The sequence below is a fragment of the Acomys russatus genome, chromosome 5 (genome assembly GCF_903995435.1).
Source record: "Acomys russatus chromosome 5, mAcoRus1.1, whole genome shotgun sequence".
Lineage (NCBI taxonomy): Eukaryota > Metazoa > Chordata > Mammalia > Rodentia > Muridae > Acomys > Acomys russatus.
Window position 1 is genome coordinate 43,700,218 of NC_067141.1, and position 14,828 is coordinate 43,715,045.

The 14,828-nt window shown below is 42.5% G+C and overlaps 1 protein-coding gene across 2 annotated transcripts in view; it reads left to right on the forward strand.

Annotated features, from left to right (window-relative positions):
- The window catches only part of Apba1 (amyloid beta precursor protein binding family A member 1), a 206,192-nt gene that overhangs the window by 138,188 nt on the left and 53,176 nt on the right, over positions 1-14,828 (forward strand). The window lies entirely within an intron of this gene.

Consider the following 14,828-nt stretch of genomic DNA (forward strand, 5'->3'; position numbering starts at 1 on the left):
GGCAAGGTTACACGGTTGACCCTGGGCCACAGTTAGAGAACCACTGCCTTGAAGCCTTATGGTAAAGGTTTGGATGGTCACCATGGCCTCTTTAATGGAGATTCCCCATGTCCTGCCAGGTGATCTGCACCAGCCCCAGCACACTCGCACGTCACACACACACACACACACACACACAGTGACACCCTGTAGCACTCAATGAGCTTCTGTCATATTTCACAGAGGTATGTTTTCCATTTAAAACTAGATGTGCTTCATTGTGAAGAGCTACACGCAGAGCTGTTGCTGCCTCTGTCAACAGACAGCTTATTTGCCATTTTTGAAATACCTAAGACCTTTGAGACAGTGTCAAGCTCAGGTGTCACAGACTATTGAAAATCAATCAAGAAGACTAACTTTTGGCCCCTCTACCTTGCTGTAAAAATGCTTTTTGCCCTGACTCTCCCTTTTCTATACTCCTTGGTAATTTCTAAGCAATTTCATGGCTTAAAGTCAGAGAAGGGTCAAGAGGTTCAATTCAGCATCATTTAATCTGGTCCAGGCCCTGCCTCCTCCATCAGCATCCTTAGCTGCATCAGCCCCCTTGAAATCACCTAGTAACTGCTTGGCTTGGACAAGGGTCACCCTGAGTGCCAGGACAGTGGTGGGGCCAGGGTGGCTTTCGTTCCTTTGAACAGGGAAGACACTTTAAACTTCTTAGGTTATTAAACTTCTTGGGTTATGTTTTATTCCAGACAAAAGTCATTACAAAATAATAATACATAGGACCCCACACTGTCGGGCATTAATCTTGATGCTAAGGAATGGCCTAGTAAGGCTTACAGGATATGAAGAGTTAAAAGAAAGCAAAAGCCAAAACCTGTGCTGTAAAATATGCCCCCCATCATCCATAAGCCATTTGGATCTGTGGGCCGTATTTCATCTGCCATGCTATATTTATAGGAAGGACTTTCATTTGCTCCCCCTTTGATGGTATTATTCTACCTCACCTCAGCGTCAAAAGTATTTACTGAAATCTCATTCCATGCATGCTATCATGGAAAATAGAAAGACTCCATTAAAACTACTGTGGTCTGCAGTCTGCAGCAGTCTTGTTAAAAATGCAGAGTTACTCCCCTCCATCCTAAAGCCCAGTTCCTGAGGCAGAGCCTACTGATCTGGTGGGGTTTTGTTCCATAAATTCTCCCTGAGCCCTCAGTTGTATGAAAGATGGAGAACCGTTGGTTCAAAGAGGGGGGACCCATTTAGGGCCTGTGGACTTGAGGCCTTCTCCAGTAAAGGACTGCACTACTGTGAGTATGGTCTGCAGAGGCAGAGGATCCTGAAAGAAAATCTTACTCCAAAAGCCGTGAGGAGGGTGTCTTTAAAAAAAAAAAAAAAAAAAAAAGGCAAAATCAGAACGTGCAAAGAAACAGGTTTGGAAGCTAGGAATAGCCATGTTACCGATTGTTTGAGGTAATTGCTAACAGTTAAGCTTGCTCCTGATATGCCTGCCCATGTCCCTCTGAACCCCAACACATTGCATGTAGAGCAACGCGTTGCTCATTTGCTGGTGTGGTAGACAGAATAAGCAGAGGGGATCAGCTGTCCATGAGAGTGGACTCGCCTTAGGTATGTTTGAGAACTTCTTTCCAACCCTGTCCTTGAAAAATACTGATAGTGAGTATGTTCTGAAAATTTCCCTGTCAGTTGACCTCTCTCCAGGCAGCACAGACATTTGGGGACAACTGTTTTGACATCAGCCAGCACGGTGCATGCTGGGAGAGTTGAGCTATTCTGAATGGTGCTGAAGACTAATAGCTGCCCACTTCTGCTCTCTCCTAAAACTTCATTAAAATGATAGTAAAGAAATAAGAAGCAGAAAAGAAACAGCAGAAGTGGGGGATCATAATAAAGTGTTGTTGAACTCTTTGGTGGTGCTTTCTTGCTGGGCTGTATTTCCAGTTTTCTTTGAGAGGCTTGCACTTCCTCCTTCCTGGAAACTTCTATGAGGCAAGACCAGTGACCTGTGCAGTTAGTGTGTTACTTCTAGGCAGGAGCAGCAGAAACCATTCTTCTTGCTCTAATTGCAACCAACCCAGAAGTCACATGGTTAGGGGTAGCGTAACCCTGAGCACAGCAAGGCTCCGCTTCCCCAAGCAAGCAGGATTCCCTGAGGGCCCCTCAGAGACATTGAGGCAACCTGAGCTAAGGCCGCAGGAATTTGGGGGTGATTTGTTCCCACTGCCTGGCCTGCTTAGTGCTGAATAATTCACTATGGAGGTTTCTGCTTCCTCCTTTCTACTAAGATTTCTGAGGATTTGAACTTAGACACCCCAGAAAGGCTTAGGAACTTGAAACACCCCTATGCATCAGGTAGCAGGAATATGAGGACATGGCTGAGAAAGAAAGGTCAATCAACAGGCAGTCACGGAAGAAGACATTAGGCCTCTGGGTTCCTCTAGGGTGTGCGGCCAAGTGATTCTTTCCTGGAAATGGGTGGCTTCTATAAGCAAGGACAGGGCCGGGGTGGGGGAGGGGGTGCTCCTAAGCAAAACCATAAACCAAGAAAAGAGGTGAGAGGAGCTCCACCACAGGAAATACAGGAAGGGAACCCGCTGAGATGCATGAGGAAGAGGCACTGGGCTGGCTACTATGCAGAAAGTCAAGGAGGCAGCGAATCCAGAGGTACTCAGATTCCAGTAGGAGGCGCCCAGAAAGAAGAAAGCAGAGAGACCCTGATGACCCTGGGCTTGGAGGAGCAGCTGTAGTTAGGGATGGTTTAGCATACATTATAGACCAGCCCATGGAACGCTAAGCAAAAAAAAAAACCAATTCGAACAATTCCAGTTTTCTTTGGTTATTGGCCTTCCTGAAAACAGTTAGACAAGCCAGCAGAAACGCAGTACCCTATGCATGTGGCTGGGCCAGGAAGAGCAGAGGCAGAGTCTTCAGAGTGCAAACGCTGAACGCTGATTAAGCAGAAATGTGTAGTAGAAAGGACTTGGACTTCAGCATTTACATCAGACACCATGAAACAATGTCCAAATCTGAAAATGAAAGCGAGGCAAATACAGGCACATCACCTCTGAACGTAAAGTAAACGTAGAAGAAAGTTTCAGAAGGGTTGAAAATGGGGTCATGAAGCGAGCAGCACGGAAAAGAATTTGAATTTTGCCTTTAAGCTGTGCAGTGTGATTTGACTTTGAAAACTGTGTTTGTGGATTTATGCAGCGATGGCTCACTGAGCAAAAGAGATTATCTCATTGCCCTCATTGCTTGAACATAAATAGAGAAAGGCAAATGCTTCTGTGTGCTTTGTGTTCAACTCATAGGAAGGGAAGGACTCCTCTGCCAGCCGCTGACCTGCGGTAAGACGGATGTCCTGAGTCTTATGCAGTGTTTGCATTAAGCATGAAACTCCTATTTGGCTGGCATTACAAACATAAGAATAAGGAACTACAGCAATTAGGACAAGAGGAGGCCGCGCTAACTATAGGATACTACCGGACAATAGAGAACCTGAAGTGTTTAGAAGCCATGTGCTTGCACATGCGTCTAGAGTTTGGAAGCCTCGGAACATTGGTGGGAAAGAGAGCGGTAAGAACACTGCCTGCAGTGGGAGTGATGCGTGCTGGGGTCAAGGGCAGTGCACTGAGGGGTCAAGGGCAGTGCACTGATTTCTCCGGAGATGTGGAAACTTATGTTAAGACCACAGCCTTGGCTTTAAGGATGAAATGCTTCTGAGAGCTGCCGTTCACCAGGGCGGAGGCACCAGGGTTGCAGCGTTTACCAGCCCAGGCTGCACTTTTCAGATGCACAGCGGGGAGTGGTGCTCTACGTAGCAAAACTCAGTTGTCAATAGCAACAGCCAAAAGGAGCCATTTTTCTGTGAGCCACGAGGACCCAATGTGACCGGGGTAATTTTCTTTAAAGATGTAATAGTCTTTAACTGTGGCATCTTGGAAATGAAAAGGCTTGACCTTAAACTCCCATTCAGAGAGCAGATGATTCATTTCAACCGTGAAAAGAGCAGAAGGGGATGGAGAATGTTTGCTTTGTTCTTGTCTCCTAGACTAAAGTGCTACCTTCAATTGTCTTACCGCAAGCCCTGGTAGGTGCCTGAAAGCTGTCTGCCCTGTCGGAATCGCTGGGGCAGAATCTGCCCTCATGATGCCCCACTGCAAGTCAAGCATCCCAGCTACTCCGTGCTCCATGGCATTAAAAACAATCTGATGGGGAAGTGTCAGTGTGTTTTTGAACCTGAGTTTCAGCTTCTCCTCATCACCTGGCCCCACCCCCAAGAGGAATGTTTCCCTCTGAGTAGTTTCACCAGACAGTATATATGTGAAACCATGGGAGAAGCAACAGGGAAGCAAAAAAAAAAAAAAGCTTTCAGCTGAGAAAAATTTGTCCCTAGAGTTAGCACACAGGACGCAGTTGAGGAATGTGACAGGTTCAGTTAGAAAGTGGGGCCTCGAGAATATTTGTGTCACCCTCTTCCAACACTGCACCTTACATGTGGTAGGTGGACTGTGGAGAAAGGGCCGGCACAGGGAGGAGAGTAGCTGTATGTGGACCCAGTTAAATACTCGGGCCACGCAGCCCTGCAAAATCACGAAGCATGAATTGTCCATACGTGGGACCTTCTTTAAGTTGAAATTTATTCTTATTATACGCATAGTTGGCATCATGCCCTTGACACAAAAGAAGTTCCTCAGTAATTGTAAGAAGGCTTTGCGGCTGTGGAGTGCCCTCTCAAATGAGACATGCGCATTATAGGCGTGGTGTGTTGGCTCCTTCGGGAAGTTAGGGCTCACCATTTAGAGTGGGTCACTGGCAAGCTGAATTTGGTGTGCTTGGCCTCAGAGCTTCTCCCTCACCTTCCCTGCACTGGGGTTTCCATCTGCTGTCTCTCAGCACACCACTTGTCCCGGTCCCTCCCTTTGTTGACCCTGGTTCCCAGCTTCTGTGTTAAGCAACAACCCACCAGCCTTTTTAAAAAAATCCACGACTGCTCTAATTAAATCACACTAGCCTACTAGTCAGTGAAAATGGAGCGAGCACCACCCACTTCAGGTAGCAATTATTTTATCTTGGCATCCTGTTCCCCACTCCAGAGTCCAGTGCACAAAATATTTCAAGGCAGGAGGTTGTTCAGCACTAACATTGCTTAGCCAGAGTCAGAAACCAGCCACCTTCATGCTGAAAGGGAGGCAGCATCAGCATCCTGGGAGGTAAAGGCCTAATCTTGGCTCCTGCCCTAAGCTGATGGGAAGATGCAGTGGGGAATACCCAGGCTTCATCTGGCTTGTACGTTTCTTGATGTTACCTCCTCTCTACCCTGCATTCAGCATTAGAGCCTGCAAGGATTTTGCTTTGTTTCTCTTTACTGTTGCTAGGAGACCGTCAACCAAGGTCAAATGCACATGCTAATTAATTAAGACTCATTAGCAGCATCTTACCCTGTTGACCTTGCTACTGTGTTGTGGAGTCCACAAGGACAAGAAAAAGAACTGTGTTGCCGCCAAGGATCCTGTTTCTGTGCAGGATTCCTGTAAGGTGCTCTGAATTGAGGGGTTCCCTCTGCAGATCTCCCCCCTTTTCATGAGGCCAGCCACAATATTTCCAGGATCAGATAGCAAGGGACAGAGTTGAAATGGGATCCAAAGTCAAGCAGACCGAATTTAGGATGGAGACATGTTCTGTCAGCACCTCATTTCCCCCCAAGTGGGTCAGTTCCTTGCTGGGATGTGATGTGATGTTCTTGGGGAGGGGAAGGGTGGCCTTACAGTAGCTCCATTTCTGCATACATTTATATCTGAGGAAGACTGAACCCCAGGTAAGCACCCTTCGCTCAGGTTGCTATGAAAGAGTACATATCTTCTGGGATTCAGACTGTTCAGATAAAGAGGACAGACGGATGCAATATTCCCAGCATCCCCAAGACTTGGACAGAAGTGTAACTGTGGCAGCAGAGGGCCTCGCACAGAGGCAACAGAAATGGCTCGGTGTGTTCATTCCATTAAGCTGAAGTTGGAAAAGGAAGCCAGCAGTGTAGACCGGCATTATGGTTTTAACTGAGTCCTTGGACACATAGAACATTGCTTGCATAAGAAATATGGCCTAACTACAGGCAGTGGTTTTCATTGCTTTTTCTTTTAAGAATCTTATTTATTTATTTAAATTCTTAAATAATTTCATACACACACATATGCACCAAATTAGGATCATTTTCACCTCCCATTACCTTCTCTCATTTTTCTCTCCCACTGCAACTTTTTTTTTCCCCAAAAGCCCCCTCTTAGTTTCATGTCTCTCTGTGTGTGTGTGTGTGTGTGTGTGTGTGTGTGTGTGTGTGTGTGTGTGTGTGTGTTTTAACCCACTGAGTTTAACTGTGGCTGCCTGCATGGGCATGAGTAGTGGGAGAGTTATTTACCAGAACATAGGCACCTTATCAGTGGTCACATCACTGATGAAAATGCACTCCATCCCCCAGCACCCCTTAACTGCTCCTAGTCCCTCGAGCATTTGGGACCTTATGACTCCTTCCCCCATGCATGATGAAATAGTGACAGGCCCAGGTGTGAGCAGATCGGGTGCAGGTAACCATAGCCTTCAGTGAGTTCATGAGTCCAGTGGCCATGTCATGGCCAGAAGGCAGTGTTCACAGCACTTCTCCCAAGCCTCTGGCTCTTATGTTATTTCTGTCTAGTCATCTAAAGTGTTCCCTGAGCCTTGAAGGAGGCATTATAGAGGTCTCCTTTAGGGCAAGCACGCCACAGTCACTTATTCTCTTCCCTATGACTGATTTTGAGACGTTACATTAACAGTCCTGTAGCTTCATGACTGATGATAAAGAGCTCAGATGGCTCTGTCCTTCAGGCTTGGCTGAATGCAACACACTTCTCTCTCTTGGGCTATTCCCCTCCCTATCTGCAGCTTTTCTTGGCAGATGTCTCATGGCTCTGGCATCTCCAACATCTGGGCTGGGAGTGTCTCCAAACCAGGCTCTGTTTCCAGAGCTTCAGGAGATGGCTTCTCAGAACTTCCATGCAGGGACTCCCGTGCCACGTGCCTAGCATCAGCAGCTCTCCTTAACCTCAGAGGAAGATTCTAAAACACCTTTGCTTACTCCTGTGTCCTTCATGACTCTAAAAACCACATGGATAATAATAAGTTTAGGGGACCACTTAGGGTGGAGCCTGCTCCCCCTTGAATAACATTTGTAGCAGCCTTTCTTTGTTGTTCCATTTTGAAATTTCCTGGTGCTCTTTTTTCACTTCTTTTTGCCCTGCTTGCCCTTTTTCATTGTAGACCTGCAGAAGATTAATTACTAATAAGCACAGGACAGAGTCGGGTTTAGGTTGACTTGAAATCTCCTCCACCAAGGAAAGTAATCCAATGTTTTTCATTTAGCCCCAGGCAGATTCTTAGGACAAGAACAGAAAGCAGACACATCACATATATAGGCTCTTACTCAGTTGCTAATATGTTCCTCTGATACCTCTTGAGCTGGGCATATAGAGTCCATATTTTTCTCAGCACTATTGTATTCCAAGCTCCTACTAGGATGCTGTGTTAATCCCCATTTACGGCATTCAACTGCTTTCCTAGTCCAAGGTCCCAAAAAAGCTTTCCACATTCCTCAAACAACAACAACATGAACAAAAAACAAAACAACTCAGTATGGTCAGGCCTAACACAACAGTATCTCACTTCCTGGTACCATCTTCTGCCTTAGTCACTTTTCTATTGCTGTGATAAAACACCATGACCAACTTTTAAATGAAACGTTTTCTTTGGGGATTTGAGGTTTCAAAAGCCTCACACCATTTCCAGCTTCTTTCTCTCTACTTAGTGGTTGTAGATCACAAGTAGGCTCTTAGCTAATGCTCCAGCGCCATGCCTGCCTGCCTACTGCCATGCTCCCTGCCATAATGGTCATGGACTCTAACCCTCTGAAACCATACGCCCCAAATAAATCCTTTCTTTTGTGAGTTGTCTTGGTTATGGTATCTTATCACAGCACTAGAAAGGTAGCCAAGACAAATGGCAATCTGTTATAAAAAGAACCTTTTCTGAAAAGGTTGTGAGCAGTACTGATCTATAGATATGCATAATTAGAAAGCAATTTGACACTATGTCCATTTAACAAAACGATAATAATAGGTTCTCCGCTAGAGCCGATGACTTTCTAGCCATGGACCAGATTTACAGTGCCAGTTATGAGCCCCTCCTGTGGAGCAGGCCTCAGACCCAATCAAAATGTTCCTGGTTACTCCCATAACAGCCATGCCACTGTTGTACTTTTGGGCATTTTTGCCAAGGAGGTTGTCATATTGGCTTGTGGGGTCAACAGGCAGATTATTTTTAACTGATGACTTTTCTCCACAGAAGTTTGCATAGCATAACCTGGCACTATGAATGCTATCCAGTGGTGAGAAAAATTCCATCTCAGACTCAGTTGATTTCTCAATGTCCCCCCACACAAATTTGAGGTGCCTTCAGCAAGAGGATCTTGGGGTCTAGTTCTGGTGACCAAGCAAATGCATTGACAGTAACCCATAATGTTTTGGGAGCCTCTAGAGCCTCCCTGACAGTCTTAGGGTTTCTATTGATGTGAAAAGACATTATGAAGATGGCAACTCATAAAGATGTTTAGTCCATTGTCATCATGAATGCATGCCAGCAAATATGGTGCTAGAAAAGTAGCTGAGAATTCTACGTCCAGACCCAAAGGCAGCAGGAAGAGAAAGTGACACATGGCCTGACTTGAGCATCTGAAACCTCAAAGCCCTCCCCCAATTAACACACTCCCTCTAATAAGGCCACACCTCCTAGTAGTGACACTCCCTATGGGCCTAGGGGAGCCATTTTCATTCAAACCAATACACTGACCAATATCACATAGGGAGATATCCCTTATTTGGTACTACAGTTTCTGTTTAATAAGGTCAAGATTACAGAAAGAGCATTGTCCACCAATGTAGGGTTGTTTGGTTTTGCTGTATACACAAAATAGTAAGTTTACATAGGGATTCTTCATAACATCCTTTAGTTTGGCTATCCCTTCCCCTACCCTCTCCTCTGTCTATCCTACTGCCTCATTCCCACTTAAACCTTTCCATCCTGTATTTTCATATCACATTTTCTTCTATCCTCCTGTCCTAGTTTGGCTTTCATTACTATGATAAACACTACAACCAAAAGAAATTTGGTGAGGGGTAGTTATTTCATCTTACACTTTACAGTCCCTCATGACAAGCCAGAGCAAGAGCTGAAGGCAGAAACTGAAGTAGAGTTTGTGGAAGAATACTGCTTACTGGTTTGCTCTCCATGACTCTCTCAGCTTGCTTTGTTATGCAACCTTAATATACCTGCCCAGAGATGACACTGCCCATAGTGGGCTGGGGCCTCCCACATTAGTCATTAATCAAGAAAATGTCCCCACAGACTTGACCACAGGGCAATCTGATAGAGACATTTGTCAGTTCAGGGTCCCTCTTCCCAAAAGACTTTTAACTTGTATCTACTGAACAAACAAAGCCACTTCCCTCCTATAAGGCTTCAACTTTTTCCTCTAGTAGATCCTTTCTGGCTTCTCAGCCTTTACAGGCTTTGCGGTTTAAACGTGCTACTCTGAAAGTTTGTTGCTAGAATATGCATATGAGAGAGAACATGTACTGCTTGTATTGGTGGGCCTGGGTTACCTTTTTCAGAGTAGTTTTTTCCGTTTCTATCCATTTTCCTATAATTCCATTTTTTTTTTGGCTGAATAAAATTCCATTTTTTCTGATGGAATCCATAGGGTCTTTTATGTAAAGACGTAGGCCATCTGCAAGCAGGGATGCTATTGTTCCTCCCTTCCCTGTTTGTATCAGTTTTATTTCTTTGTCTTATTTCTCTAGCTAGTATTTCAAGTACTATATTAAATAGGATTGGAGAGAGTGGACACCCTTTTGTTGTTCCTGGTCTCAGTGGTATTGCTTTGAAGTTTCTCCATTTAGCATGATGTTGGCTATAGTTTTATTATACATAATAAGCCTTTATTATGTAGAGATATGATCTCTCTAGCACTAGCGTCTATGGGGATTTTATTATGAAGAGATGTTATATTTTTCTCAAAGGCCTTTTCTTAGTCTACTGAGGTAATCATGGGGTTTCTGTCCTTGGGCCAATATACTGAATTAAACTTATTGATTTATGTACATTGAAGCATTCCTAAAACTCTGAAATGAAGCCAATCTGATCATGACATATGATCTTTTTGAACTGTTCTTGAATTCAGTTTGCAATTATTTATTAGGTTTTTTAAAAAAAAAATCTGTTCATTATGGAAACTGATCTATAATCTGGTCTATAATTTTCTTTCTTGTTATGTCTTTATCTGCTTTGAGTATCAGGATATAAATTGCTTCATAAAAAGAATTTGGGAGCATCCATCCAAAAAGCATTATCTTTTTACAAAATTATTTGAGGCTTACTATTCTCTGAAGGAGTGGTAGAATTATACAATGAATTTTCCTGAACATGGGATTCTTTTGGTTGAAAATATTTTTTCTTCTTCTTCAATTTCCTTGTTATAGATCTTTTTAAATTATTTATCTCATCTTGGTTTAACTTTGGTAATCCTAGAAATTCATCCATTTCTTTCATATTTTTTCTACTTAGTTAAGCGTATGATTTTAGGGTATGTCATGATTTTCTGAATCTTACTGGTATCTGTTGTAACGTCTCCTTTTAATCTCCAATTTTATTTATCTCATTTTTATGTCTATGAGTGTATGTGATGCATGCGTATGTATTTGTGTATGGTATATACGCACGTGCACATGTGTGTGTGTGTTGACGCACATGCACATGTGGGCCAGAGGAGGGTTCTCTGGTGTGTTCCTCTAGATTGCCCTCCAGCTTATTTTTTAAGCCAGGTTGCAAAATGAATCCAAAACTTTCTAGTTTAGCCTTCTGGAATCTCTATCTGTGTCTGCAACACTATGCTAAGGTTATAGGTACATACAGAATGTCTGGCTTTTGAGCAAATAATGGGATTTGAAAGTAGGTCCTCTTGCTTTCATAGCAAGTGCTTTTACCTACTAAGCCATTTCTCTGGTCCCTTCTGATTTTTGTTAATTTGGGTCTTTATTCTCTCATTAGGTTAATTTAGCTAAGGATTCGTCGGTATTATTTATCTTTTCAAAGAATGAAACAAGCCAAAAATCTTCATTTTATTCATTCATTAAATTGGTTTTGGTTTAGGTTCTTATTTTTGTTTATATTTGTTTCATTGGTTTTTTTTTTTAACCTTATCTTAACCATTTCTTCAGATCTACTGCTTTGGGTTTAGCTTCACCCTGCTTTTTCAATGTTTTTTTGGTACATCATTAAATTATTTATTTGAGATTATTGCTATTGTTATTACTTAATGTAGGCACTTAGAGTGATAAACTTCCTCCTTAGGACAGCCTTTTCGTAGCTCAGGTTTTAGAATGTTGTCTTATATTTTCATTGATACCTGAGAGTTTTTGTTTTATTTACCTTGATAATCCATTGATCGTTCAATAGTGTATTATTTAGTATCCATGACTTTGTGGAAAATGTTTTTTATAGTTTCTCTTACTGTTGATGTCTAGCTTTAATCCATTGTGGTCAGCTAAAGTACAAAGAATTATTTCAATTTTCTTATGTTTGAGACTTTCTTTGTCTTAGTGTGTGATCTGTTTTAGAAAAGTTCCATATCTACTGAGAAGAATGTGTAGTCTGTAGTATTTGGGCTGTATGGTTTGTAAATATCTACTAGGTTCATTTATTGTGTCATTTAATTCTACTGTTCCCCTGTATAATTTTTTTCTGGATGATCTGTCTAACAGTGGGTGTGGAGTATTATTAAAATCATCCTCTGTTTTGATGTAGAGTTAATCAATGGCTTTATGCATTATAGCATTTTTTATGAAATCAAGTCTACCTCTGTTTAGTGTGTATGTGGTTGTAATTGCAATGTCCTTTATGGATTGTACCTTTTTGATGTCTTCTAACTAGATTTTGTTAAAATATATTTTGTCATAGTTTAGAATGTTGATCCTGCTGTTTCCTGTTTTCATTTCCCTGAAACACTTTTTCTAGCCTGCCAGCCTAAAATGGTATCTACCTTTGATAGTGATGGGTGTTTCTTGGAGACAGTGAAAGAAGAGTCCTGCTTTCTAATTCAGTGTGCTATTCTCAATCTTTTGATCAAAGAATTCAGACCAGTAATAATTAGTATTATTATTGAATGTGTATATTGATTCCTGTCTTTCTTTTTTAATTTTGTGGCTGTATGTGTGCTAGCTCTCTTTTGCTTAATACCATGTTAGCTTTATTTATCCATTGGTACTGGCCTCCAGAACTCTGCATCATGATTGGCTGTGGTTTTCTGTAATGGTCTCTATCTGTGACAAAGAGAAGTTTCCTTGATGAGGGATAAGGACTACACTTACCTGTAGAGGTATAAGGACCAATGCTTAGAATGTAGGTATAGATTATACTTGTTTAGTAAAGTGGCATTTACACTCTCTATCGAGATCTATGACTTCACTAGCCCTGGGTATTTGGCTAAGTTTTTAGTACCGGGCATGAATTCTCTCTTATTAAATGGATCTGTAGTCCAACAGAGAACTGTTGGTTACTGCCAAGGTATGTGTGTCATTATTGTACTCTTAAGTTTATTACGCATGTGATTGCTCTGGTTCATAGTCATCATAGCTGGGTAAGACTATTGGTTGCATCTCTCCTTTGGAAACTTGCATGGCATTGTCTAGTACCACGAAAGCTAGTTCTTAGGGAAGACTCTTTCAAATCAGTTCCAGCTTAGAGTCCTCTGGGCCCTTTGTCTAACATATGTGGTGACTTCAGCAATAGGGACTCACTTTATACCTCTGAGGGGCAGCCAACGGCAATAGCAATATCCTATAATATTTTGCAAGTATCCTGGAGGATTTTGTTCAACAACTCAAAAGAGGGCTTCTCATGTCTGATGTTGGGGGTTTTGTTAATTAGCCTTTGGCTCTTGAAGGAAGCATTGTCAGATGGGAAATTTTCATTTAAATGTTATATGTATATTTATATACTACCTTATGCATGCTATAGGAATTTTAGGTAGTTAGTGAATATTCCTTAGGACTTTTTCAGACATCCTTACTACCAATTTACCCTCCTTCCGTATCTGCCTCCCTTTCTTTCGCTAGCTAGGGCACCCTCACACCTTGTTTTTCCCGTTTCCCCTATTAGATCACTTATACCTTGGTATCCCTCTAACCCCACCTGTTGCTCCCTGCCTCCACTCCAGCAACGGTCCCTTTTTACTTTCCTGCTTTCTTCAGCTACTCTGGGATATGCACTCATACCTGAAGTTTTGGAGTTAAGAGCCTCAGATGAGAAAGAATATATGACATTTTTCTTTCTGAGTCTGAGTTACCTCACTCAGTGTGAACTTTTCCGGTTCCAGCCATTTACCTGGTAAACTTCATGATTTTATTTTCTGAATAGTATTCCATGATATGTATATACCACATTTTTATTTTCCATTCAGCACTTGAAGGGCATTAGGTTTGTTTTTGCCACTTATAAATCTGACTAAAGATTGCTATCCAGAATATATAAAGAACTAAAAAAAAGAAAAGAAAAAAGAGGGGTTTAAAAGAACCCAAATGACCCAGTCAAAAAAAAAAAAAAAAAAAAAAAAAAAGAATGGGCTTGGGTCCTGAACAGAGAGTTCTCAAAAGAAGGGGGGAAAATGGCTCAGAAATCCCTTAAAAACTGGTCATCATCCCTAGTAGTTAGGGAAAGTCAAAAAAAAAAAAAAAAACAAAAAAAAACCTTTGAGTTTCATCTAGTCCCAGTCAGATACTCCTCAAATGTCCACCATTTAGGTGTGGGGGGAGGGGAGGGGGTAAAGGACACCAGTATTACTGTGTCAACTAGTCTACTAGTAGTTGTAGGTCTGAAGAGGAGATAAAGAAGCAAGAAGTGGTGGTGAGGTTGGTGGTTAGTATAGGGACACTAGGTAGGAGTTAGAAGAGGGGACTAGCATGGGGGTAGAGGAGGTGGGCATGAGCATTTGGATGCAAAGTACACTGAAAAGAGAAGGGTAACGACATGCATTTAGATCATGTAGAACAGTGTCATTGCTTGTGGGGTGGGTCGAGTCAGAGAAACCCTACATATCACAGCAGCCTTGGTAGGATTGCAGGAGAGGAAAAAGAAAAGACTCAAAACAGTGGGGGACAGGCAACTTACTGTGTTCCTGACCAGTTATTGTATAGATAAGGAATCTCTGTAGAGAAGAAGGAGAGCTGGGAGGAATCCAGCTTCGTGTCAGGAGTCCTATTCTGAAACTTCTTTTATCTCATTTAACATATATGAATGTTTTTGCCTGCATGTCTGTATACCACGTATATGCTCCATCCCCCCAGAAGCCAAAAGAGAGTGTCAGATTCCCTGGAACTAGAGTTACAGATGTCTGTGAGCCACCATGTGGGTGCTGGAGATCTGTATTGAACATGATCTACCCTTCACAGAGAAACAGACAGGTATCTTTTTCCAACTGCATGGCTTATTGTTCATGCATAAAAAATGGGAACAATCCACAGCAAGCAAATCTAACCACCTAACAATACCTCTCTAAGAGATACCACCGATATCCTGAGGCAGGATTCACTCACAGGCAGTGAGTAGGCCTAGGATAATAGCCCAGTGCACAACAAGCCACCATGTCTGCCTGCTGATGGGGGAGGAACAGTGCATGGGTGCTGGCTCTGTAGCTGGGCTCCTTGAGAGATTGAGAACAACGAAGGCTAGATGGTCACCCGATT